We start from the raw sequence: 24,483 nt of genomic DNA, 5'->3' as shown, positions 1-24,483 counted from the left end.
CAACCACAGGCCTTGTCTGTCTCCCTTGTAGTGAAATACACATCAGATGTCTAATAAGTCCTGAGGCTGTTGAGCCTCCTGAGCAGCCGGTTGGGCCACCAGGGACCGGGCTGTACACAGTGAGCCTCTCCCTGCACAGATGAGCCAGGGCCCACCCAGCTTTCCATCTCTTCTACCTCATGGAGTTGGCACAGTCACTCTGTGCAGCAGGTCCTCTTAATGTCCACCTCCACGGTCTGCAGGTGGACAGCAAAGGCTTGGGTGTTCAGAAAGTTGCCCAGGTCTTATGGTTGGTAAAGGGTGGAGCCTGGATTTGGGCCCAGATCATAGCAGTCTGGATCAGGTCTGGGGCAACGATGGCAGAGGGAAGGCCTGCCCCATCCCGCCCTGAAAGCCCAGCTGCTCACCGGATCCATCACGGTCAACAGCTCCATCACCAGCTTAAGAGGGAAGGCCGTGAGATTAAGCTTCTCACCCTCCTTAAGAGCCACAGGTGGAGATGGACTTCTCACTAGAAATGATGGTCCAGGTGACTCCAGCTCAGCAGCTCCCACTCCTGCTGGAGCCCATGTTGGCCCTTGCTCCAGCTCCACCACTGCTGATGGAGGGGACGCTGACTCCAGCGCTAGAGGAGGAGGTGTCAACGGAGCTGGAGCCAGCTCTACCTCCACCACTGCCCACTGCTCTGCTTCTGCCGCTGGCTGGAGCTCTGCAGCTGACGCTGGAGCGGGATAAAGAGAAAGGTTCACCCACATAGCTGACTTTCCATGTGTCCTTCTAAACACAGGAAAGATCCCCCTCCCTTCCAGGAATACCCAGCCTGCAGTCCCCCTTACCCTCTGGCTCTGCCTCAGTGGCCTCCAGAAGCTCACACTGGACAAGGGTAAGAGGGTCACGGCAGCTCCTCTCCTAACCAGGCAAGGTGACATTCATGTACATCCGCTTTAGCTTGAAAAAGGGACAGCCCCAGTCTGGTTCCGCCCTAGTTCTAGTCCAACCCCGTCATCTCAAGCTTCTGAGTGTGGAGACCCTCTGCTCCTGCTCTCATCTCAGAGCAACACTGGAAAGTGTGGGTGGCCTCATGTACCTGCCCCTTGTCTAGTGAGTAGGTGGAGTTGAAACCACTGGGCAACTACTCGACAACCTCTTGAGTGGAGTTCTGCAAAGACTGCCTGGGAGCTGGGCCAGAAGGAATCAGGGGCTGCATGCACACTGCCACTGGGGCCGACCCCCAAGAGAAAGTCTGCTGCTCAGTTCACGCACAGAGGGGCATCCCTGCAAAGAACTGTGGTCAGGGAGGGAAGGAGATGAATCCTCTAATGCTCGGTATCATGATTAGAGGAGCTCACCTTCTCATGCTGCCAGGCATGGCCTGGGGTATGAACATGACAGACTCACCAGGTTTCCGACACCTAACAACCAGCTCCTGCTCAGGAATGACCCGACCCTTATGTCCTGACTTCTCCCCTCCTCACAGACACATGCAGACACACACACACACACAAAGAGGGGCAAGGGGTGTGGGGCTGATCAGGTGGGATCACAGCTGTGTCCTGGCCTGCACTAGCCTTTCCTGGGCTGTCGCGTGTTACCTTTCACTGCCTCCTGCCAGACACCCAGAGGCGTGAAGAATGAGGGCTGAGCCAACATTGCCAACTACCAAAAAGATTCTCTTTCTGGGATTTTTTGAGCCCAGATCCTCCAAAAGTTGGGAAACAACAACAAAACATCTTTGCCTGCTGACTGTCTCCAATCAAGTGAGCTGGATGGGGTGCTGTGGGTGCGTGGTTACCTGAGTTCTAAGATCTGTTGAGGTCTATGACCCCACGTCATCTCCTGAACTGTACACAATGAGCCTACACAGCCCTACCCACAGCTCCCTGGAAACCTAACTAGGGACCTAGCTTTAAGGAGACAGAGATGAATGCAGACCTCCTTTTCCTTACTAGTTCTTCATCCTGGGATAGTCCCTGTGCCTCTCAGGTCCTCCCCAGTCTCTAAACCTGCACCATGGGGATCAGCCTAGAATCTACTTCCTAGGGACATCACCCGGTGTATATGAGATAATATCTATTACCCCTGTGGGCTGGTGTCACATGTACCTAAGGCACAAACTTAGAGATGGAAGAATAACAAGGAAGGGTGGGATGTAGTACAGAACACCACTCAAAACAGGCCTGGGCTCCAAGAATGTGATATTGGGACAGTCATTTCCAACTTGGCCTCATTTTCAGGTCAGCACCATGAGGGGGTTGCAACTAATGGAAATTCAGATATTGCCATCGTGTGACATAAAACCATTCGATTGTTTCCTGTTTTATGGAGAATGAGACCCAAGTGTCTCATCTTGGTCTATGAGGTGGGCAGCCTCCACAGTGGTACTCAGTAAGCCCCACCCATATTATACACATCCCCGTGGAACCACAAAGTGGTTAGTAACTGGCTTCTGAACATAATAAGAGCCAAAGTGATGGGATGTCTTGTCTAAATTTTAACTAAAAATGTCTCTCACTTCCTCTTGCTCCCTCTCTCATGTGCCATCTCTCTCTCTCTCATTCTGTCAAATCCCTGGAAGTGAGGAATCAAATACCGGTGTATTGGGGCTGCCCAATGTGTGAGGCACATTGAGGAGAGAAGCAAGGGAGTGCCTGGGCCAACAGACAGAAAGGAACTCAGGCTCTCAATCCAAAATGAATCCTGAAGGCTGAGAGTGACCTTGTGGGCCAGTCCTCCCCCAGTCGAGCCTCAGTTGAGGCCACAGCCCCAATCTGTTCAACTCACTGAGACAGAGGCACCCAGCTAAAACATGCCTGATTGCTGATCCACAAAAATTGTGAGATTGTCAACATTTGATGTTTTGAAATGCAAGGTTAGGGGCAATGAAGTCAGAGAGGGAAAAGTAACGAACACAGCCTACCAGGCCCTGGCCCTACCTTCCACCCCAGCTCCTGTTCTCTCCTCCCAGCCTCCCTCCAGCTGCACTGGCCACCTTTCTAACCTCCTCTGGCCAAACTCACTTCTGCCTGTGAGCTCAGGTGCCATTTCCCTGACACACTGCTCCCAGACTTGTGCAGGGCAGGCTCCTTCTTTTCATTCTGGTACCAGAAATAGTCACCCTAGTGAGGTCTTTCAGACCCTCCTACCCAGTGATGCCCAGCCCTCCCTCACAGCCCCCTGATGTGTTTCTCTACAGCATTTGCTCTTTTCTTTCTCATGTCTTTGCTTTTGTCCATTTCCCATCTAGACTGTGAGCTCCCAGCAGGCAGGGACCACTTGGTCATTTTCATCCTTCACTTCAGCCCACCAGGGCACCTGGCACAGGATGAGCGCTCAGGGCACAGCTGCTGAATGAGTACATGGGTAGATCTTGCACCTCGCCCCCTGCTTTTGACCAACTTTCATTTTGGAGATGAACACTATTAATAGGAGGTACAAGTTGTTTCTGAGGCAGGGGGACAGCCAGAAAGACCTCTGGTTGACTCTTCGCTGCTCCAGGAGCTCAAGAAAAGTTCAGTGGACACCGAGTAAATTCCAGGTTTACAGCAGAATGACTTGATATATATATATTATGTAATGGTTACCAAAATAAGTTTAGTTAACATCAATCACCAAACAGAAATAAAAGATTGTTTCCTGATGATGAGAAGTTTTAGGATCTATCTCTTAGCAAGTTTCAAATATACCACACAGCAATGTTAACTTAGTGTTGTATATCAAGTATATCTCAATACAACTGAAAAAAAATAAAAACAAAAACTCACTGGCCACCACTGACACAAGAGGCTGCCCGCCCCCTCGTGGCCAGCACTAGCACTGTTGCCCAGGCAGGAACTCCAAACAGAAAGCAACCTTTCTTCAGGTGTCCTCAAGGCAGAGGCTCTCCAGGATCCCAGGGGTAAAGCAGCAGGACCTGTCAGCTTCGAGGGAGTGGGAGGAGTCTTGGGAGCCTACCGTGCCCCCCTCTTGCTGTTCCCCACCAGGTGTCCTCTTCACTCCTAACGCATCCTAACTGCTGCCATGACAATGGTTCCCCTTACCTCCAGATGAGGACCGCAAGGGTCCAACAAGGATTAGTCTTCTCCCTGGACTCTAGACTTGGTGTCCAGTGCTCTGGCATCTTCTTCCTTATCCTCAGTTCTCATCCACCCAAGCCCCCTAGCATCCTCAGTTCTAAAGGATCTCCAGGGGCTGGAAATCATTTTCTCAGGGTTTCAGAGCACAGTAGGTCATCAACAGAGAACCTAGTCCAACAGACATGTTGTGAGTGCATGGAACACTTGGAGTCACTCGCTGGATGCACTCCACTTTATACAGGAGGACCCTCACTGAAGTATTCTCTCCTGTTCCCAATGCCTACACAAGGGGAGGATGGGCTCATGACAGTTCTGAGTGCCCACAGAGGTGGACTGCAGGACCCCAGTCCTGTGATCCCCAGGCTGGGCCAGGGATGGATCTGGAATAGGTAGACACCTAGGAACCTTAGGGATTCCTCTTCCCATCTCTGGGCCCCTGCGCACGAATCGAGGAGAATGGATGCTACTGCCCCGTGGGAGAGCTGCCTCCAACCTCTCTCCCTCATGCCTCTTGTCACTTGCCCAGTGTTGGCTCTTTTTTGACTGCACCTCCGAGTTCTCCATATGAGAATTCAAGTGTGAGTGAGTGTGCCTGTGCACATGTGATGATGAGGAGAGGAAAATGACCCCATATGGAAAGGGGTGGGCAGCAATCCTCTAGGATCTTAACGCCTCTCATTACCAAAGGAAACCTGAGGGAAGGGGTGGAGCCTCGGCCAAGTAAGCTGGAGCTCTCTCTAGTCTTCAGGACTCTGACGACGTCCTGTGGTCTGGGACGGTATCTGCTTCTTTCTAGGCCAGTTTCCCAAATGTACAGTGAGGGGTAAGATGTGCAACAGCACAAGCATGTGCTCAGCCAGGACAAGTCATCAGGCCCCATAGATACATTAAGTATGTTTTAAGTGTATTGAAGACATTAATATTGCTGTGCAATCATCACCACGATCCATCTTCACACTTCTCATCTTGCAAAACTGAAACTCTATACCCATTCATGAATTACTCCCCATTCCCCCTCCTCCCAGCCACTGGCAAACACCATTCTACTTTCTGTCTCTCTGAATCTGGTGATTTCAGGAACCTCATAGAAGGGAAATCACACAGGGTTGTATTTTTGTGACTAGCTTATTTCATTTAGAGTAATATCTTGAAGGTTCATCCATGGTGTGCCGTATCTTAGACTTTCCTTCATTTTTCAAGGATGAATAATATGCCATTGTATGTATATAGCACATTTTGCTCATCCATACATCCCTGGACAGATACCATAGCAAGGCCCACAACCAAGCCCAAAATAAAATGGGGCTCCAGCCAGATTTTTCTCAACAGTACCTTGCAGACTACTTTCTTAAGCCATATCCCATATGATATTTACTAAGGATCTAATCTTGGGCCGTGAGTTGCTTTTCAGAAACTCCATTTCTCTTCCTTAAGCAAGTTTCAACTACTTTGAGCCAATGAGACAACAAGATGGCTTGCAAGACTCAAACTGCAACTGCATAAGTGACTGGAGGATGAACTGGGGGACCAAGAACTCCCCAGCTAATCATGTTAAGGACACTGCCTTTTGAACGTGGGATGTGTGACAGAACATGAAAATCTGTGCTTACACAAAATACCTAGGACTGCTCCCAAACTTACTGCACCCACTCCTTTGCCCTTGAAAAGCCCTTTTCAACAGCCCATTGGGGAGAAAGATTTAACCTTTGTCTCCTTGCTGGCCAACCTCCTAATAAAGCTTTTTTCCCTTCTACAAGAGTGGGTATCCCGTTTGGCTAAGGGGTGCATTGGGCTGTGAGCCCTTCCTCGATTACAATACTTGGGTGGCTTCCATGTTTTAGCTATTATGAATAATGATGCCATGAACATGGGTGTTGCAATGTGTCTTTGAGAACATGCTTTCAACTCCTTGGTGGGGTATACACCCAGAAGAGGAATTGCTGGGTCCTATATAATTATATTTTTATTTTTTTTTAGGAATTGTTATACTGGTTTCTACAGCAACTATATATTCCCACCACAGTACACAAGGGTTCCAACTTCTCCACATCTTGGCCAACAGTGATTCTATTCTTTTTCTTCTTCTTTTTTTTTTTTTTTTTGATAGATGCCATCCTAATGAATGTGAGGTGGTCTCTCACTGTGTTTCTGATTTGCATTTCCCTAATGATTACTGATGATGAGCATCTTTTCATATGCTTATTGGTTATTTGCAGATCTTCTTTGAGCAAATGTCTACTCATATACTTTGTTCAATTTTGATTTGAGTTGTTTGTTTTTTGTTGTCGAATTTAGGAGTTCTCTATCTATTCTGGATATTAAGCCTTTGTCAGATACATGGTTTGCAAATATGGTCGCCCATCCTGTGGGCTGTGCTTTTACTCTGTTGATAATGACTTTTGAGGCACAAAACTTTTTAATATCCATGAAGTCCAGCATATGTATTTTCCTATTTTATTGGCTGCTCTTGGGTGTCAGAACCATGAAATCATTACCAAATCCTATCTTGTCAAGTTTTGCCTTATGTTTTCTTCTAAGGGTATTATAGCATTAGCTCTTACACTTAGGTATTTGATTCACTGGGAATCAAGTTTTGCGTACAGTGTTAGGTAAATGTCCAAGTTGATTCTTTTGCATGTAGATATCCACTTTTTCCAGCACAACTTGTTGAAAAGACTTTTCCCCATTGAATAATCTTGGCACCCTTGTCAAACATCATTTGATCACATGGGTGAGGGTTAATTTCTGGGCTCTCAATTCTGTTTCCATTGGTCAATATGTCTGTCTTTATGCCATGACAATGCTGTTTTGATACTGTAGATTTATAGTAAGTTTTCAATCAGGAAGAATCAGTCCTCCAACTTAGTATCTCCTTTCAAGATTATTTTTGGTATCTGGGCTTATTTGAGACTCCATAAGAATCTTAGGTTAGGTTTTTTTCTATTTCAGCACAAAACGCCCTTGGAATTTTGATAAGGACTACACTGCATTTGTTGATCTCTTTGGATAATGTTGACACCGGCACAATAAGGAGTCTTCCTATCCACGGTGATGGGATGTCTTTCATTTCTACTAGTGCCAGGTGGCTGTTCAGGTTGAGGGGGCGGCACTCCTCGAGGTAGTCTTGCAGAAACCCACAGTTCCTCCTCACTGTGCCTTCACCATTTCCTTAGAACGCATCTACAGTCAACAGAGGGTAAAATGCATGTAAAATGCACGTGGGAAGTTTTCAAAGACTGGGTGTGCATGGAGCACACATTTCTTCCACTCCTCTCCATTAGCAAGAACCACAGACTGAAGCAGCAGACCCTAACACATGGAGACTGCAGACTCAACCAGCAGACCCCAACAAATGGGGACTGTGGACTAATTAAGGGCCAGGGACTCGGGTTCCTGGCAGAACCATCTGGCAGCTCAAGCTGAACCGCTAAGCCTTTGCCTGGCACTGCTGACTAACCAAATGCTAAGACTGATGCTCTCTTAGAGCATCCTGTCAGTCTAGACTGACCCACTCACCCTGGACTGGAAAGCCAGTTAGATCAGGAGCTCACGGCAAACAGAGTGGATCTCATATCCAAGAGGAACTTACCCACAGCCCTCAGAAACAGTGAAAAAGATGGAGAACTCAAAGGTTTTGAGGGTACCAATGACTGTGTTTCTCATCCTCGAAGCCATCAGGTGTCTCCTTTGGATCCCACTGCTGCCACCAAACTGGTACAAAACAAAATAAAATTGAGCAAATTTTAAACATCTTATTGGCTTTATTCAACAGTTCATGAATCAGGCAGCATCCAGTCTAGCAGAGAGAAAGGCACTCCAAGGAGTTCTACAAAATGAAGGATTTTATAGGCAGAAGGGAGCAAGAACAAGGAAGTTACACTAGATAAAAAAGCGGGTTGGTTACTGCAAGGTTACCTTCCTTAGAGGATGGCAGGGCTCTATCAGGAAGATGAGCTACCTGCTGCGCATCAGGTGATTCCTGATTGACTGCTTTAAGATTCTATTCCTGGGAGGGCCAAAAGTCTAATTAAGTCTCGACTTGTTTATGTGAGGCATAGCCTAAGCGGCTCCATTTGGGCCTGGTGTCTTGTTTTAAACACATGACTTCTGCTGGTCCCTGCTTTCCCCAGTTACACCCCGGCTGTCCCTTCACTGACCATTGTTGGTCACACACCCACTGCACCTGCTTCCAGTCCTTTCCCTTCAACACCGTAATCTCACATACAGCTCCTCCCGACACTATCATGACGTCTCCCACCACATGTCCCCTATACTTTCCACACTGCCATCAAGATGCTTCACAACACCACCACCATTTATGTCCAATGGGCTGAGAGGCCTGCCCGTGCACTGGGAATCAGGAGTCACAGGGTCTGTCATTTGGCCTCCAATCATCTATTGTACCCCAGCTGAAGGGCTTACCCTGCGGAGACACTCAGTTGTACCCAACTCAATCGCACAACATCTTTGCCCCAGGCTTCCTTCAAAATGCTCCACCCACTTTCTGCCCCAACTGCTCCTGGAGGGGTCATTTTGGGGTAGCCTTCGAGGCCACCTTGGTGATTTTGTGCCCAGGCCCAAACAGCTCTTGGCCAACAAACACTTTAACCATACCCCCTGAAATCATATAGCATAAGTAACTAGTGAATGGGTGCAAATTACTGGTTTTACTTCCAAGGGCCCTAATGAATATTTCACACCAGGAGCATCCACTTTTGGGTTTTACTGTAGGCTGATATCACAAGGCTCTCACCCAGTGAGGCTCTCTCTTCCCCAGCCCTCTGAGCAGATTTCTCCAGGCTATATTCTGCAATGCATCATTGTGTCTATCTCAGCCTGCTTCCCTCAGGTTGCGGGTCCCCCGAGGTTCCTGCCCTGACTGGCTACCACCAACCCATAGAGACACTGTCAGTCCTATAGGACTGGGTGTTGATTTCTACTAGGACTGACTGACTGGACTGGGCACAGGTGCGGTGGCCCTACCCACACAAAATCAGGTAACTGAGGCAACCAAGAAGTATCGAAAACCTTAACCCAACATCGACAACAACTCCATAAGACCCTATCCTAGCCCTTGTGGAACAGTCTCATGAGTCTCTTGCCTAAATGGTTTTAGAGAATGGCCTGTCCCTAGACTGTCTATACCAACCAACGAAGGAGGGGTTTTTGCCTTTCTTAGAACCACTTGCTGAATGTACATCAACTCACAAGTTCAAACCTACCTCCACCAGATGGCCCAAGAGGTTAAAATATTGTGTAATGTTACCTAAATCTTTTAAAAGATACCCAAGGCCCACGAGATCACTGACATATTTTCATGGCTGGTCTCTCCAAGTTGGGGACAATGGAAACAGACTGGATTTTAGACTGTTGCTTGTACAATTATAGGATCTGTTACTATAGCCATCATCGGATATTTACTCTCTTGGCTACAATGTGCCCTACCCCTAATAACTCTATTAATTACCCTTATTAACTATCCCAACCAACTTTAAATTAACTAAATTAAAATTAATCATTACCCTGATTAATTTAAAAAATTCAAAAATTTTATGGAGAATCTGCTTAACACAGAATACACTGTTGTAAGCATTTAAAGTATACAGTTCAGTGCCATTTAGTACAATGATTATGTCGTGTGGTTATCACCACTATCTAATTCCAGAACATTTTCAACACCCCCAAACAAACCCATACTCATTCACACTATTTTCTCCTAACCCAAGCCCATGAAAACAACTCATCTGTTTTCTCTCCCTATTGGTTTGCCTATTCTGGACAGTTCATTCAAATGGCATCATGCTATCTGTGGCCTTTGTGGGCGACTTCAGTGAGCACACATGTTTCAAGGTTCATCCATGGCCGAGCATGTAGCAGTAGCTTATTCCTTTTTATGGCTCTATAATGTCCTATATTATGAATAGAGCACATTTGGTTTATGCAGTCATAACTGGATAGAAATTTGGGTTTGTTCCACTTTTGGACCATTGTGAATAATGTTGCTTTGAATATCCATGGAAAAGTTTTTCTTTGAACATATGTTTCCAATGGTCTTTTGGACATACCTACCTTGTGACTCTCCTGGTCCATGGGAATTCTAGGTTTAAGATTTTTAAAAATGGCAAACTGTTTTCTGCAGTGGCTGCATCATTTTACTTTCCCACCAGTAATGTATGTGGGTTTCCCATTCTCCATATCTTTACTAACACTTGTTACTTTCCATTATGTTGAGTATAGCCTTCATTTTGAGTGTGAAATAGTATTACACTATGCTTTGAATTTACATTTTCCTAATAATTTATGATACTGAACATCTATCTAGTGCTTATTGGCCATCTATGTTTCTCCTGGAGACATGTCCATTGCAGCTAGTTACCCATTTTCATTGGGTAACCAATGAAAATGGTTTCATTTCAAACTTCTTTGAATGAAGTTTCATTTCAAACTTCTTTGTTTTTTATAATTGAGTTCTAAGAGATCTTTATATAGTCTCAATATTAGAGCATTCTCAGTTATATAACTTGCAAATAGTAGGGGACTTCTGTACCCCACTTTTAACAATGGATAGAATATCCAGATAGAAAATTAGGAAACAGCAGACATGAAAACATTAATGGACTTATCAGACATACACAGAACATTTTACTGAACAGCAACAAAATGCAGTCTTTTCTCAAGGGCACACATTATTTTCCAGAACAGATCACGTGTTAGGTCACAAAACAAGTCTTAAGTAAATTAAGAAGACTGAAATCATACCAAGTATCTTTTCCAAAGACAATGGCATGAAACCAAAAGTCAATAACAGATGGAAAACTGGGATATTCATAATACATGGAAGTTCAACAACAAACTCTTAAACAGCCACTAGATCAAAGAAGAAATCAAAAGGGAAATTAGAAAATAGCTCAAGACATACAAAAAGAAAAAATAAAAACACCAAATCTTATAGGATGCAGCAAAAGTAGTACTAAGAGGAAACTTTGTAGTGATAAACTTGTACATTATAAGAGAAGAAGGATGTCAAAGAAACAACCTGATTTACAACACACAGCATTAGAAAAAGAAAAAATGAAACCCAAAGTTAGCAGAAGGATGGAAGTCACCAAGAGGAGAGTGGGAAAAAATGAAAGACAGTATGAAATATCAATAAAAGTAAGAGTTGATTTTTTGAAAAAATAAAATTGACAAACCCTTAGATACAATATCTAGGGAAAAAAAGAGAGATGACTCAAATAAAGTAAATCAGAAATGAAAGAGGAGGCATTACAACTGATGCTTCAGAAAGAAAAAGACCAGAAGAGACTATTCTGAACTACTGTACATTCACAAATTGGGTAACCTAGACAAAATAGATAAATTCCTAGAAACAATCTATGAAGGCTGAATCATGAAGAAACAGAAATCTTGAACAGACCAGTAACAAACAAGCAGACTGAATCAGTAATCAAAAACCTCCCAACGAAAGGAGAGTAAAGTGAATGCTCGACTTCACCACAAATCCCTGAGCCAGCCTGCCCCAGCCCCAGGCTGACTCCTGTGGACCTAGCTGGCTCCCTGCAGGCTTCTGCAAATCCGGGCCCCTGGCTCACCCTGGAGCATGCCAGCTCTGGCGGCCCCAAGCAGCATCCTTGACACCAGGTTCCCATCAGGCTCCTGGAAACACAGGCCCCCATATCAGCCTAGGGGCTGCGATCTTCAGCAGCCCAAGGTGGCTCCTGTGACCACAAGTGGTGTCATTGGCACCAGGCTCCTGGTGGACTCTGATGAATTCAGACCCTGGCTTCCCCAAGTTTCTGCCTACTCCAGGCAGCCACAGGCAGCACCCACAGCCACAGGCTGCTTCCATAACAGGGCACCCATTGGGCTCTCACAAACCCAGGACCCCAGGTCACTCTAGCATTTACTGGCTCCAACAACCCCAGGTAGATTCCATGGCTCCATGCTCCCCGGGGGCTACTAGGAACACAGGCCCATGGCTCACCACACCACCTGCCAGTTCCAGCAGCCGTAGACAGCTCTCATGGAACCAGGCTTCCGACAGGCTTCTACAGAACCAAACCCCCAGCCCACCCAGGTGCTTGCTGACTCAGGCGGCCCCAGGCAGCTCCCATGGCACCAGGCACCGGCAGGTTCCCATGAACCCAGGCTTCCATCTTGACCCAGCGCCTGCTGGCTCCTGCAATCTCAGGTAGCTCCTGTGGCCCCAGGTTCCCAGGAATCTAGACTTCTGGCCTACACCAGCACAAACTGTCTTTCATGGCACAGGCTCCTGGCAGGCTCCCGTGAGCCAAGACTCTCAGATCATCCCAGCACTGGCCAACTCTCATGGCCCTGGATGACTACTGTGGTCACAGGATCTCAATGAGGACCTGCCAAAACAGGCTCCAGTGGGGCTACTCATGATCTCAGGGTCCCAGTTTTGCCCAGGGCCAGACACAATACTGTGGACGCAAGCTTTCCACTCACCCCAGTACCAGGTTGCTCAAGGGCTCCAGCAGCAAGCCTGCCCCTGGACACCACCAGATGGCCCACCCAGGACCCCTAGATGGGCTGAATGTGAAGGCTTTGGTTTACTAAAGCCAGTCTGTAATGAGTGGAAGAGGTGTCTACTTCCTCAAATTTGCAGACACCAACGGAAGGCCACAAGGATCATGAATAATCAAAGATCCATGACACCACCAAAGAAAAAGAATAAAACTCCAATGACCGACCAAGAAATGGAGATATAGGAACTATGTGACAAAGACTTCAGAACAATGCTCTTTGAGAAATTCATAAAACTCTAAGGAAACACAGACAGACTACTAAATGAAATAAGGAAATAGTGCATGAACAAGTGAGAAGTTCAACATAGAAACAGAAAGCATTAAGGAAAGACAAACAGAAATCCTAGAGTTGAAGAACACAATGACTGAACTGAAGAATTCAATAGAGACCTTCTAAATCAGATTCAACCATGTACAAGAAATAATTAGTGCACTAGAAGATGTGTCATTTGAAATCATCCAGTCAAAGGAGCAAAAAGAAAAAAAGGAACGGATAGGATTGGGGAAAGGTAGTATGAATTATGGGATACCTTGAAAAGAAATAGATAAGCATTATTAAAGTACCAGAGGAGAAGACAGGGAGAAAGGAAAAGAAAGTTGACTTAAAAAAGTAGCAGCTGACACCTTCCCAAATCTGGGGAGAGATGTAGACATCCAAGGTCCTGATGCCGATTGGTCACCCTAAAATTTCAAACTAAAACTTTCTTCTCCAAGACACATTAGAACAAAACTATCTAAACTCAAAAAAAAGGATCAAACAACATGATCAAGTTCAACATGATGCAAATCAATGAATGTGATACACCGCATTGATAGAATGAAAGATAAAAATCCTAAAATAATCTTTCAATGCAGAAAAAGCAGTTTGACAAAATTCAACGCCACCTCATGATAAAAACTCTCAAGAAAGGGTTACAGAAGGAACATACCTGAACATAATAAAAGGTTTACATAACAAACCCACAGCTAACATCATATTGAACAGTGAAAGGTTGAAAGCTTTCTTGCTAAGACAAAGAACAAGACAAGGGTGCCCAGTCTCAACACCACTCTTCAACACACTGCTGTAAGTCTCACCCAGAGACATTTGGCCAGAGAAAGAAATATAAAGCATCTAAATTGGAAATGAAGGAACAAAGTGGTCTCTGTTTGCAGATATGATTTTATGTAGAGAAATACCTAAAGACTCCTCCCCAAACTGTTAGGACTAATAAACAAATTCACTCAAGCTGCAGGAGACAAAATCAACATATAGACATCGGTTGCCTTTCTCTACACTAACAATGAACTATCTAAAAATGATATAAAGAAAAAAATCCTAGTTACAATACCATCAAAAACAGTAAAATACTCATGAATAAATTTAACCAAGAAGGTGAAAGATCTAGAAACTGACAACTATAAGACACAGATGAAAGAACTTAAAGACACAAAGAAATGAAAAGATATCTTATGATCATGGATCAGAAGAATTAATATTTTGAAAATGTTCATGCTACTCAATGCCATCTCAAGATTCAATGCAATTCCTATTAAAATTCCCATGGCATTTTTCAGAGAAATAGGACAAATAATCCTAATATTCATGTGGATCCACAAAAGACCTCCAATAACCAAAGGAACCCCGAGAAAGAAAAAGCTGAAGGCATCACAATTTCTGATTTCAAACTTTATTACAAATCTATAGTAATAAAAACAGTATGATACAGGTATAAAATGAGACACCTAGACCAATGGAACAGAATCAAGGATCCAGAAATAAAACCACACACATACAGTTTGCTAACAGTTGACAAGTCAGCTAAGAAGACTCCATGGGGAATGGATAGTTTCTACAACAAATGGTGCTGGGAAAACTGGATAACCACATACAGAAAACTGAAATTGGACTCCTATTTTACACCACTCTATAAATGATCTCAAATTGAATTAAAGACTTAAATGTAAGACACCAAATATAAAACAACTAGAAGAAAATATAGAGAAAAAAGCCCCATGAAACTGGTCTTGACAAAGATTTTTTTGGATATAATATCAAAAGTGCAAGCAACAAATGCAAAACTTAACAAGTGTGATGACTTCAATCTAAAAAGCTTCTGCATAGCAAATGAAACAATTGGCAAACTAAAGGGGCTAATATCCACAGTATATAAGAAACTGTTACAACTCAACAGCAAAGAAACCAACAAAACAATATGAAAATGGTCAAAGGACCTGAATAGATACTTTTTCAAAGAAGACATAAAAATGGTCAACAGGTACCTGAGAAGATGCTCGTAATCACTCACCATCAGGGAAATGAAATCAAAACTACAATGAGATATCACCTCACACCTGCTAGAATGGTTATTCTCAAAGAGACAACAGACAACAAGTGTTGGCGAGGCTGTGTAGAAAAGAGAACCCTGTGCACCGATGGTATGAATGTAAATTGCTACAGTCACTATGGAAAAAATATGGAATTTTCTCAAAAAAATAAAAATAGAAATATATATAAATGAGCAATTCCACTTCTGGCTGTATACCCAAAGGAATTGAAGTCACTATTCTGAAGAGATATCTGCACCCCCATGTTCATTTCAACATTATTCACAGAGAACATGGACACAATCCAGGTGTCCATCAATGGATAAATAGATAAAGAAAATGTGAGATATATGTATACATGTAATATATAATGGAATATTATTCAGCCATGCAGGAGAATGAAATCCTGCATTTTGCGACAACATGGATGGACCTTGAGGCATTGCGCTAAATGATATAAGTCAGACGGAGAAAGACAAATACTATATATTCTCACTCATATGTGAAATCTAAAAAAGCCCAACTCAAAGGAATAGAGACAAAAATGGGTTTCCCAGGGTCGCGGGGTTGGGGGAAATGGGGAGATGTGAGTCAAATTGCACAAATTTCTAGCTGTAAAATGAACAAGTTTTGGGGATCTAATGTACAGCATGGTGACCATAATTAACAATACTATATTCTTATAGACTTGAAAGTTGTTAAGAGAGTAGATCTTGAAAGTGATCACTAGAAAAACCAAGTTAATTATGTGAGGGAATGGAGGTGTTAACTCACCGTATTGTGGTAATCCTTTCACAAATCATCATCTTGAACACCTAAAACTTACCTATGTTATATGTCACCAATATTTAAAGAAATCTAAAAAAAAAAATCTCTTAACAAAGTAAAACCCAGGACCAGATGACTGCACTGGTGAATTCTACCAAACATATAAATAAGTATTAAAAACAAGACTTCTTACACTCTGTCAAATATTGAAAAAGAGGGAACACTTCCAAGCTCACTTTACGAGGCCAGCATTACCCTGATACCAACACTAGACAAGGACACTAAAAGAAAATAAAATTACAGACCATTATCCCTGATGAACATGGATGCAAAAATCCTCAACAAAATACTAGCAAACTGAATTCAACAGCATGTTAAAAGAATTATACTCTACCACCAAGTGAAATTTATTCCTGGTATACAAGGGGAGTTCGATATACAAAAATTGATCAATGTAATAAGCCACATCAAGAAAATGAAGGGGAAAAAATGACCAACTCAATTGATGCAGAAAACCATTTGACAAAATTCAATGCCCTTTCATGATAAAAAACTCAACAAACTAGGAATAGAAGGAGAGTGCCTCAACATAAAAAAATCCATATATGAAAAACACACAGCAAACATAATACTCAATGATGGAAGACTGAAAGCTTTTCCTCTAAGACCAGGAACAAGGCAAGGATGCCCACTTTCACCACTTCTATTCAACACAGTATTGAAAGTTCAAGCCAGACCCATGAGGCAATAAAAATAAATAAATAAAAGGCATCTAAATTGGAAAGAAATAAGTAAAATGGTCTCTGTTTGAAGATGATATCATGTCGTATGTAGAAAATCCAAAAGACTCCACAAAAAAGCCGTTTGATCTAACAAATGAATTCAGAAAAGTAGCAGGATACAAAATCAACACACAAAAATCAGCAGCATTTCTAGACACGAACCATGAGTTCTCTGGAAAGGAAATTACAAAAACAATTCATTTATAATAGTATCAGAAAGAATAACAGGCTTAGGAATTAACTTAACCAAGGAGATGAAAGGCTTACATCATAAAAACTACAAAACATTTCAGAAAGAAATTAAAGAAGACATTCATAAATGGACACACATCCCATGTTCATGGATTGGAAGGCTTACTATTGTTAAAGAGTCAGTATTACCCAAAACAATCTATAGATTCAATGTATTCCCTAGTCAAATCCTAAGGATGTTTTTTGCAGAAATAGAAAAACCCGTCCTAAAATTCACATGGAATCTCAAGGGACTCAGAATAGCCAAAAGAATCTTGCAAAAGAAGAACAAAACTGGAGGACTCACACTTTCTGATTTCAAAACTTACTACAAAGCCACAGTAATCAATAGTATGGTATTGTCATAAAGACAGACATAGAGACCAATGGCATAGAATAGCGAGCCCAGAAACAAACCCTCACATATATGGTCAAGTAATTTTTGACAAGGGTGCCAAGACCATGGAATGGAGAAAGGTTTCTTTTCAACAAATGGTGCTGGGAAAACTGGATATCCCCATGCAAAAGCTTGAAGCTGGACCCCATCCAACGCTATATACAAAAATTAACTCAAAATGGATCAAGGACATAAATGTAAGACCTCAAACAAGAAAACTCTTAGAAGAAAACATAAGATCAAATATTCATGACACCAGACTTGGCAATGATTTCTTGGATATGACACCAAAGGCGCAGGTAACAAAAGAAAAACAATGGAAAAATTGGACTCCACGAAAATTTTATAAGTTGATACATCAAGAGGCACCCACAGAATGGGACAAAATATTCGCAAATCGTATTTCTGACAAGAGACTGGTATCCAGAATATACAGAGAAGTCCTAAATTAAGCAACTAAAAACAAGCCAATTCAAAAATGGGCAGGGACTTGAAGACTCCTTTGCGAAAGAGGACTTAGAAATGGCACATAAGCACATGAAAAGATGCTCAACACCACTAATCATTAGGGAAATGCACATCAAAACCACAATGAGACACCACCTCACACCCAGTAAGATGAGTGTTATTGAAAAGACAGAAAACAGCAAGTGTTGGCCAAGATGCAGCGAAATGGGAACCCTTGTACACTGTTGATAGGAATGTAAAATGATGCAGCTGCTATGGAAAACAGTATTGATGTTCCTCCAAAAAATTGAACATAGAATTATCATGTGATCCAGCAATTCCTCTTCTGCATATACACCCAAAAGATCTGAAAACAGAGCCTTGAAGAGATATTTGTACATCCATGTTCATAGCGGTATTATTTACAACAGCTAAAACGTGGAAGCAACCCAAGTGTCCATTGACACATGAGTGGATACACAAAATGTAGTATATCCATACAATGGAATATTATTCAGCCTTAAAAATTAAGCATATTCTCCAATACGCTATACATGGATTAACCTTGGAGACATTATGCTAACTGAAATAAGCCAGTCACAAAAAGACGAATACTGTATGAACTGAGAGTAGTCAAATCATAGAGACAGTAAGTAGAATGGTGGCTGCCAAGGGCTGGGGGGAGGGGAGAAGGGAGGGTTATTGTTTGATAGGTATAGAGTTTCAGATTTATAAGAGTTATGGGGATGAATGGTGGTGATGACTGTACAACTGTGGAAATGTATTGAACGCCATTGAAGTGTACACTTAAAAATGGTTAAGATGAAACATTTTTTGCTATGTATATTATGACTCAATATACAAAAAGAAAAAAAAAAGAAATGAGCTATCAAGTCACAAAAAGACATAGTGGACACTTAAACACATATTGCTAAGTGAAGGAAGCCAACTGGAAAAGGCTATATACACTGTTCCATAGTTTTCATATATTCCAATTACACGACATTCCAGAAAAGGCAAAACTATAGAAACAGTATAAAGATCAGTGTTGCCAGGAGTTGGGGGGCAAGGGACGAAGAGGTAAAGCACAGGGATTTTAGGGCAATCCAACTCTTCCGTAGGATACTGTCGTGGTGGATACATGAGATTATGCATTTGTCAAAATCCAAGTACATGACAGCAAGACAATGAACCTTAATGTAAACTACGGACTTGCTTACGAACACTATAGCAGCATCAGCTCCTCACTTGTAAGGAATGAAGCGCACTAACACGGGTGGTCACGCAAGATGTTAACCATAGGGGAAACTGTGGGGGAAGAGGGAGAAATGCTCTGCTCTCTCTGCTGAATTTCTCTGTTCATCTAAAACTTTCCTAAAAAAAATCTATTAATTAAAAAATAATCAATGGAAAGTAGGGAGTGGGTAGAAATATGGACGAAACAGGAATATCAGAATATTAATAAATGTTGAAGCTGGGTAATAGAGACATGGGGGGCTATCGCACTTCTCTGTTTAATTTGTGTATGTTCAAGGTTTTCCACAATAAAACATTTTTAAAGCTCCAGATTAAATCTAGATTATATGTACAAGGAATCAAAGAATGCAAAGAAAACAGATATTTTTGAAGCAAGTACTCAAGGGGCACACTGAGGGAACGTGCAATCACACTGGATAAAGAGTGAACGTCCTGGTTCCACCAGGAAGGTTCAGAGCTCAGTGAGCAAGGCAGGCAACAAAACAGTCAGGGAAGTGACAGATAATGATCACAGAAAAATGTTTGCCCTCACTGATCACAGAAATGCCAACGATGGGCCCTGACAGAACTGCCCCAGGATTTACAATGTCATGACACCCAGAATTAGAGCGGGCTCTGGGACAGAGCACCACGTCCTGTGAGAATGCCAATCAGCACCGGCTTTCTGGAGGGCAAATCTCCCAAACCCTGGAACCTGCAGGCCACTGGCCCGGCTGCTCTGTTGTATGGAACCTGTCCAAAAACAAAGAGATTGGGTAAAGATGATGGACTGAATAAACACATGTAGAGCCCCTTTGACATAGAATCCCTTAAACATGACCCAAAGTTTCCTTCATTGATGAACAAATTCATAATAGCCTTGGGAACCATCAAGAGAGCCGACATTTTGATGAAAACATCAAAGAGAGTCAAGAGCTGGTGATCAGAGATCCCAGTGGGGAACTCCGTGTGAGCCATGAAGACCAAGCCAGGGTGTCCTCTCTCCCTCTCCCTCCTCCCCCTGTCGTTCACCTAACACCTTCTGCATCGTCCCTCCACTCCCAGCCACTGCCAACCTCATGCTCCAGGAATACAGGAGCAGAGGCACAGGGCGCCCTTTCCACGAGCACAGCTCGTCCTCTTTCTCTCTGCACGGCGCCAGGCAGCAGAGCTGTCGTGACATGAGTACAGCCATGTTTGGCTGCTCCATTGACCTACAGCCACCAGCACAAAAAGAAATATAAAAGCTGCTTTCTGCGTGGTGGGAACCGGCCCTTCTCCCATGGAGATAGTTGCAATGTGTAAAAAATTCAAGGCCCTTCGGGCACTGCAGCCTGGGGCAGACTAGCCATCTGAGCTGGGCTGGGAGGATAAGCAGGGTAAACAATGCACGTACACAACTACTGGGCTGAGACGATAGCCAGAGTGTGGGGCTCAGTGCATGTACGCCACTGATAACCATTTGTGCATGGGAACACTGAATGCTTTCTCTGTAAACTCTGTAACTGCTTATATAAATTGCTGGAGACTGAGACCCGGTGAGAGTTCCACCTGTGGAAGGGACGCCTTGCCCAGGACGTGTGATTTCCGCCCAGCCGAAACAATTGACAGGACTCTCCCGGCAGTGGGACGTGGATGTTGTGAGTAATTGATTTATTGTGAAGTAATTGATCTGATGTGTTCTCTTTTCAGTTAACCTGGCGTTTCTCTTTCTGGTTGATTTGTGTCATTTCCCTTCAGTCGATCTGGTGTTTCCCTATCCGATAGAACTGATGTTTTTCCCTCTTATTATATGACCTATTCAAATGTGCCGCTATCTCAGCTGATGTGGATGTTTTCCCATTCCAGTCGAGCTGGTGTTTTTTCCCTCTTATTATTTGACCTATTCAGATCTGTTTGCGGACTATCACCTTTACCATCCTCTCTATAATAAAATATACCTTCAACCCATTTGTTTGGAGTGGAAAGTTTCTTTTACATCTACAATTGAATCCCCAAACCTCTCATAACAGGAGCCCAGCCCGGCACCTCCTCAGGGCCCAGCACACTCTTCCTCTCCATCTGGTCCTACCTGCAGCACAGACACCTGCTAGCTCATCTCCACCTTACAAACAAAACTCTCCCTTGGACCCAGGCTCTCTTTTGGCTACTGTCCACTTTCCCAACTCCCCTTCATGGCTAAACCTCTTAAATAAAGTGCCTTATACATACTGCCCTCCCATGGACCCCCTACACTCACTCTAGACCCAGCTTCATTCCCACCCTCTCAAGGAGACTGAGGTCACCAGTGATGCCACATGGCCGAGTCCAGCCATCTTTTCTCCATTCTGATCAGAGCTGTATCCCACCCAGCTGAGCACCCCTCCTTTCTGCAATACCCTTTCCCCTCATGGGTCCTGCAACTTCATGCTCCACGATTTCAGTCCCCTTTCCTGGACCCTCTTCAGCTGCACCTCTGCAAACACTGCCTGCTCCTAGGCTGGGCCCTGGTCCCTTCTACAGCTACAGTGTCTCCAGGAAACCTCATTCAATTCCACGGTTTTAAACATCTCTGACCTCATCCCGACTCTGCTGACACACCAATGCAACTTTAAGAGTTTAGGTGCTAGGTCCCCAGCATCAGCACCTAAGGAGTATCTCAGACTCGATTCATCTCAAAATTTCACTGTCATATGAGTTCCAAAATAACATCAAATCTTTCCAAAAGGAGGAAAAATTTGGATACAATAAACAGTTGTGAACAAAGTAACCAATAAAACGTATACTTACATCCAATCCTGGTTGCTTGATGGGGAAAATAAGAACACAGAACTAAGATCAGATATTCTCAAGCCGGGGACCGGAAGGTGATGAGTTGGGAGTGTAAAACACAGGAACTGATCAACTCTAAGCATTTACAGAAAGAGAGGCAGAAATGGTTGTTCCTAAAAGCTGAAAGACACCCACTAAAGGAATAGAAAAATCATGAGAAAACCTAACAAATTAAAAATTAAATTAAATGGTAGACTCACATTCCAATTTATCAATAATCACAATTGTAAATAGATCAAATTGCTCTATAAAAACATGAAGGTTCTCAAGTTGAGTTAAAATATTGTTATAAAATAAAGGGATATAATATGGTTGAAAATAAGGAGATAAAGAAATAAGACTTTAAATGGGACAAAAAGGGGTTCTCTGTGTTGATAACTGTCAGGGACACTTATGCACCTAACAATATGGTCTTGAAACATAAAGCAAAACTGGACAAACAAGAAGACACAGGCACCCCAAGGGAGGTGCCTTCCCTTTCCACAGGGAAACCTACCTTACCTCTCTTAAAAAGCCACAGGTCAAGTGATACAGTAAGTTAGGAAACAGATCTGCTGACAAACACAAAAAAGCTAGATCTAGCCTCAGCCCCAGGGACAACGTAAGCATCTAGTGGAGAGCGAACATTCTCCTCAAACCACGATGAAACAGTCACCACAATGGACTGTGTGCTAAGCCACAATGAAATCTCTAAAGAGTCCAAAAAGCAGAAATCTATAAGTGACTATATTACTGGAACTTAAAGCAATAAAAGTAAAAAATAATCACAAAATATTGGCTCCCCTCCCCCAACATAGCCACTTGAAAATCTGTCCACACCCTTCTAAATCTCTCAGGTTAAAGAGGGAATCCAGACAGACAGGAGAAACTCTTTAGAAATGAACAGCAATGAGAGCAGCATGAGGCAAATCCATGACGTGGGGACAAGGGGACGGAAGAAGGGACACAGCCTCCACTGCAGGTATCAGGGAATATCACCTGTACAGCAAGCTGAGCACTTCCCTCCAAGAGCCAGAACAACACCACAATAAAACCAATGACAGCAGAATGAAGGGAGAATTCACCAGACAGGAACAACAACATAGACCTGAGCAATGGAGTCAAGGGCTGGCTGTCTGGAAAGACCTGTAACAGTGAGAAACCTTGGGCAGTCTGACCAAGAAGAACAGACAAAGGCACCAAGAGGAACAGACAAAGGCACCAAATTGTACCATCAGGTACGAGAAACTACAGAAACAGCTTTAACGTGATAGGAGAACATAGTGGATAACTCTGACCAGGACATCAGTGGTCCTCAACTGGAGCCGTCCTTCCCATAGGATGCATCTGGAAACATGCGGGATGGGTTTTGTTTCTTGTTTTGGGTTGTCCTACTGGTTGTTGCCCCAGGGGTCCCGGAGATCCTGAATAGCCTGTCACATAGACCCGTTTCCCTCTTGAAGTGTTACTGACATCTGGGAAGACAAGCACTGATCCAGATTAAATGAGCAATGTGGTAGGAAAATGTTTTCCATGGATGTATAACAGGGAAAAGATGGTACCCTCAATATGTAAGGAATATTGAGAAACCAATGTTTACAACTACTAAACTGTAAGAGAGCAGGAAAATCAGAAACATAGCAAAGAAACACACCAAAAATATATCCAACCTATTTGTACAGGTGGAGAAATATGTAGGTAAAGCACAGGAAACAGTGGAGGAGATTACACACCAAATTTTACTACCGACAAGGAATAAAAGTTGGGAGGTAGGTGAGAAATAGGAGTTTTTACCACTTCTTAGCTTATGTATTTCTCTAGTGTTTTAATTTTTACAAAAGAGAATGTATTCTACTCAAAAAGATGTTTCAAATTTTAAAGAAATTATTAAAATGTTCAAAATGACTTCAGTTCAAGGATATTCATTAAAACATGTATGGAAAGCACCTCCCCATAATGTTAAGAGTCTCCTATAACTTTTCCAATAGTTTACTATGTCGATTTTATTTCACATTTAGATCCTAACTCATTGGAATTTACATTTGTGTGAGGGATGCAACAGAAGCTGATTTTCTCCTGTTCAAGTGGAAAACCAACTATCCAGGCACCATTCATTGAGTAGGTCTGGCTTTCCCAGCTGACCTGCAATGCCTCCTTCCCCACCTGCTAAACCCTGACAACTACCGGTGCCTCTTGAGCACCCTAGAGCGAGCGGGGTGAGCTCTGCAGCCTGGGCTCCCTGTGTGCAAGGGGCGGCTACCAGCAGAGCCTTCTCCCAAGACAGCAGCAGGCATGCTGCACACAGAGGTGCTCAGGGGCCGTCTGCTGTGGAGCAGGAAACTCCTCATGAGGAGCAGGCAGTGGGGGAGCCCTGAGCCCCAGGACTGACCTCGGCTGGGGGCAGCAGGCTGCTCAGTTAGGGAGCCCCTCCCTTCAGCTCGTCCAGCTCCTCCTGCAGCGTGTGCACCTGGCTGTCGGCAGCTGCCCCTCTTCAGCTCGCTGTCCTTCTCCACCTGCTCCTGCAGGCGGCACCCGTGCTCCTGTTCCCCCGGGACCAGAAGCAGTAGGAGTGCAGCGAGTCCAGGAGTTCTTAGGCCCCAGCGCTGACAGGATGACCCCGCTGAGGGACCTGGGGCCGGTGTTGCTGTGTTCATCCTGCACATCTTCCACGGCTGGCTCCGGGGTGACATCTGTTGGAGGGTGAAGGGGCTCTGGGAGAGTTTCTGAGGCATCATTGTGAATGATGAACGTGGGGGCTCTGGGCCAAGCTCTCATCAGGCCCAAGGCTGGCCCCACTGTAGGTGGGCTCCACATCTCTCTTCAGCCTCTTTCGGTCAACAGCCTCTCGAGGGACAGATGGCCTCTCTTGAGTGTGTGCTGAGGAGAAACTGTAAGAAGGATGC

At 43.8% G+C, this 24,483-nt stretch overlaps 1 long non-coding RNA gene across 2 annotated transcripts; it reads right to left on the bottom strand.

Moving 5' to 3' along the window:
- Positions 1-422: 422 nt before the first annotated feature.
- On the bottom strand, positions 423-24,121 carry LOC131398568 (uncharacterized). 2 transcript variants are annotated; one of them, XR_009216944.1, is made up of 3 exons: positions 23,970-24,121; positions 7,663-7,784; positions 423-721 (listed from the first exon to the last, which is right to left on the bottom strand). It is a non-coding gene; the product is annotated as an uncharacterized LOC131398568 (long non-coding RNA). The 2 variants fall into 2 exon arrangements; XR_009216945.1 differs by lacking the exon at positions 23,970-24,121 and adding an exon at positions 8,032-8,062.
- Positions 24,122-24,483: the final 362 nt, after the last annotated feature.

This window comes from Diceros bicornis, chromosome 35, assembly GCF_020826845.1.
Source record: "Diceros bicornis minor isolate mBicDic1 chromosome 35, mDicBic1.mat.cur, whole genome shotgun sequence".
NCBI classification, from domain to species: Eukaryota; Metazoa; Chordata; class Mammalia; order Perissodactyla; family Rhinocerotidae; genus Diceros; species Diceros bicornis.
The sequence above is the reverse complement of the archived record's forward strand: the minus strand, read 5'-3'. Positions and strand labels throughout refer to the sequence as shown.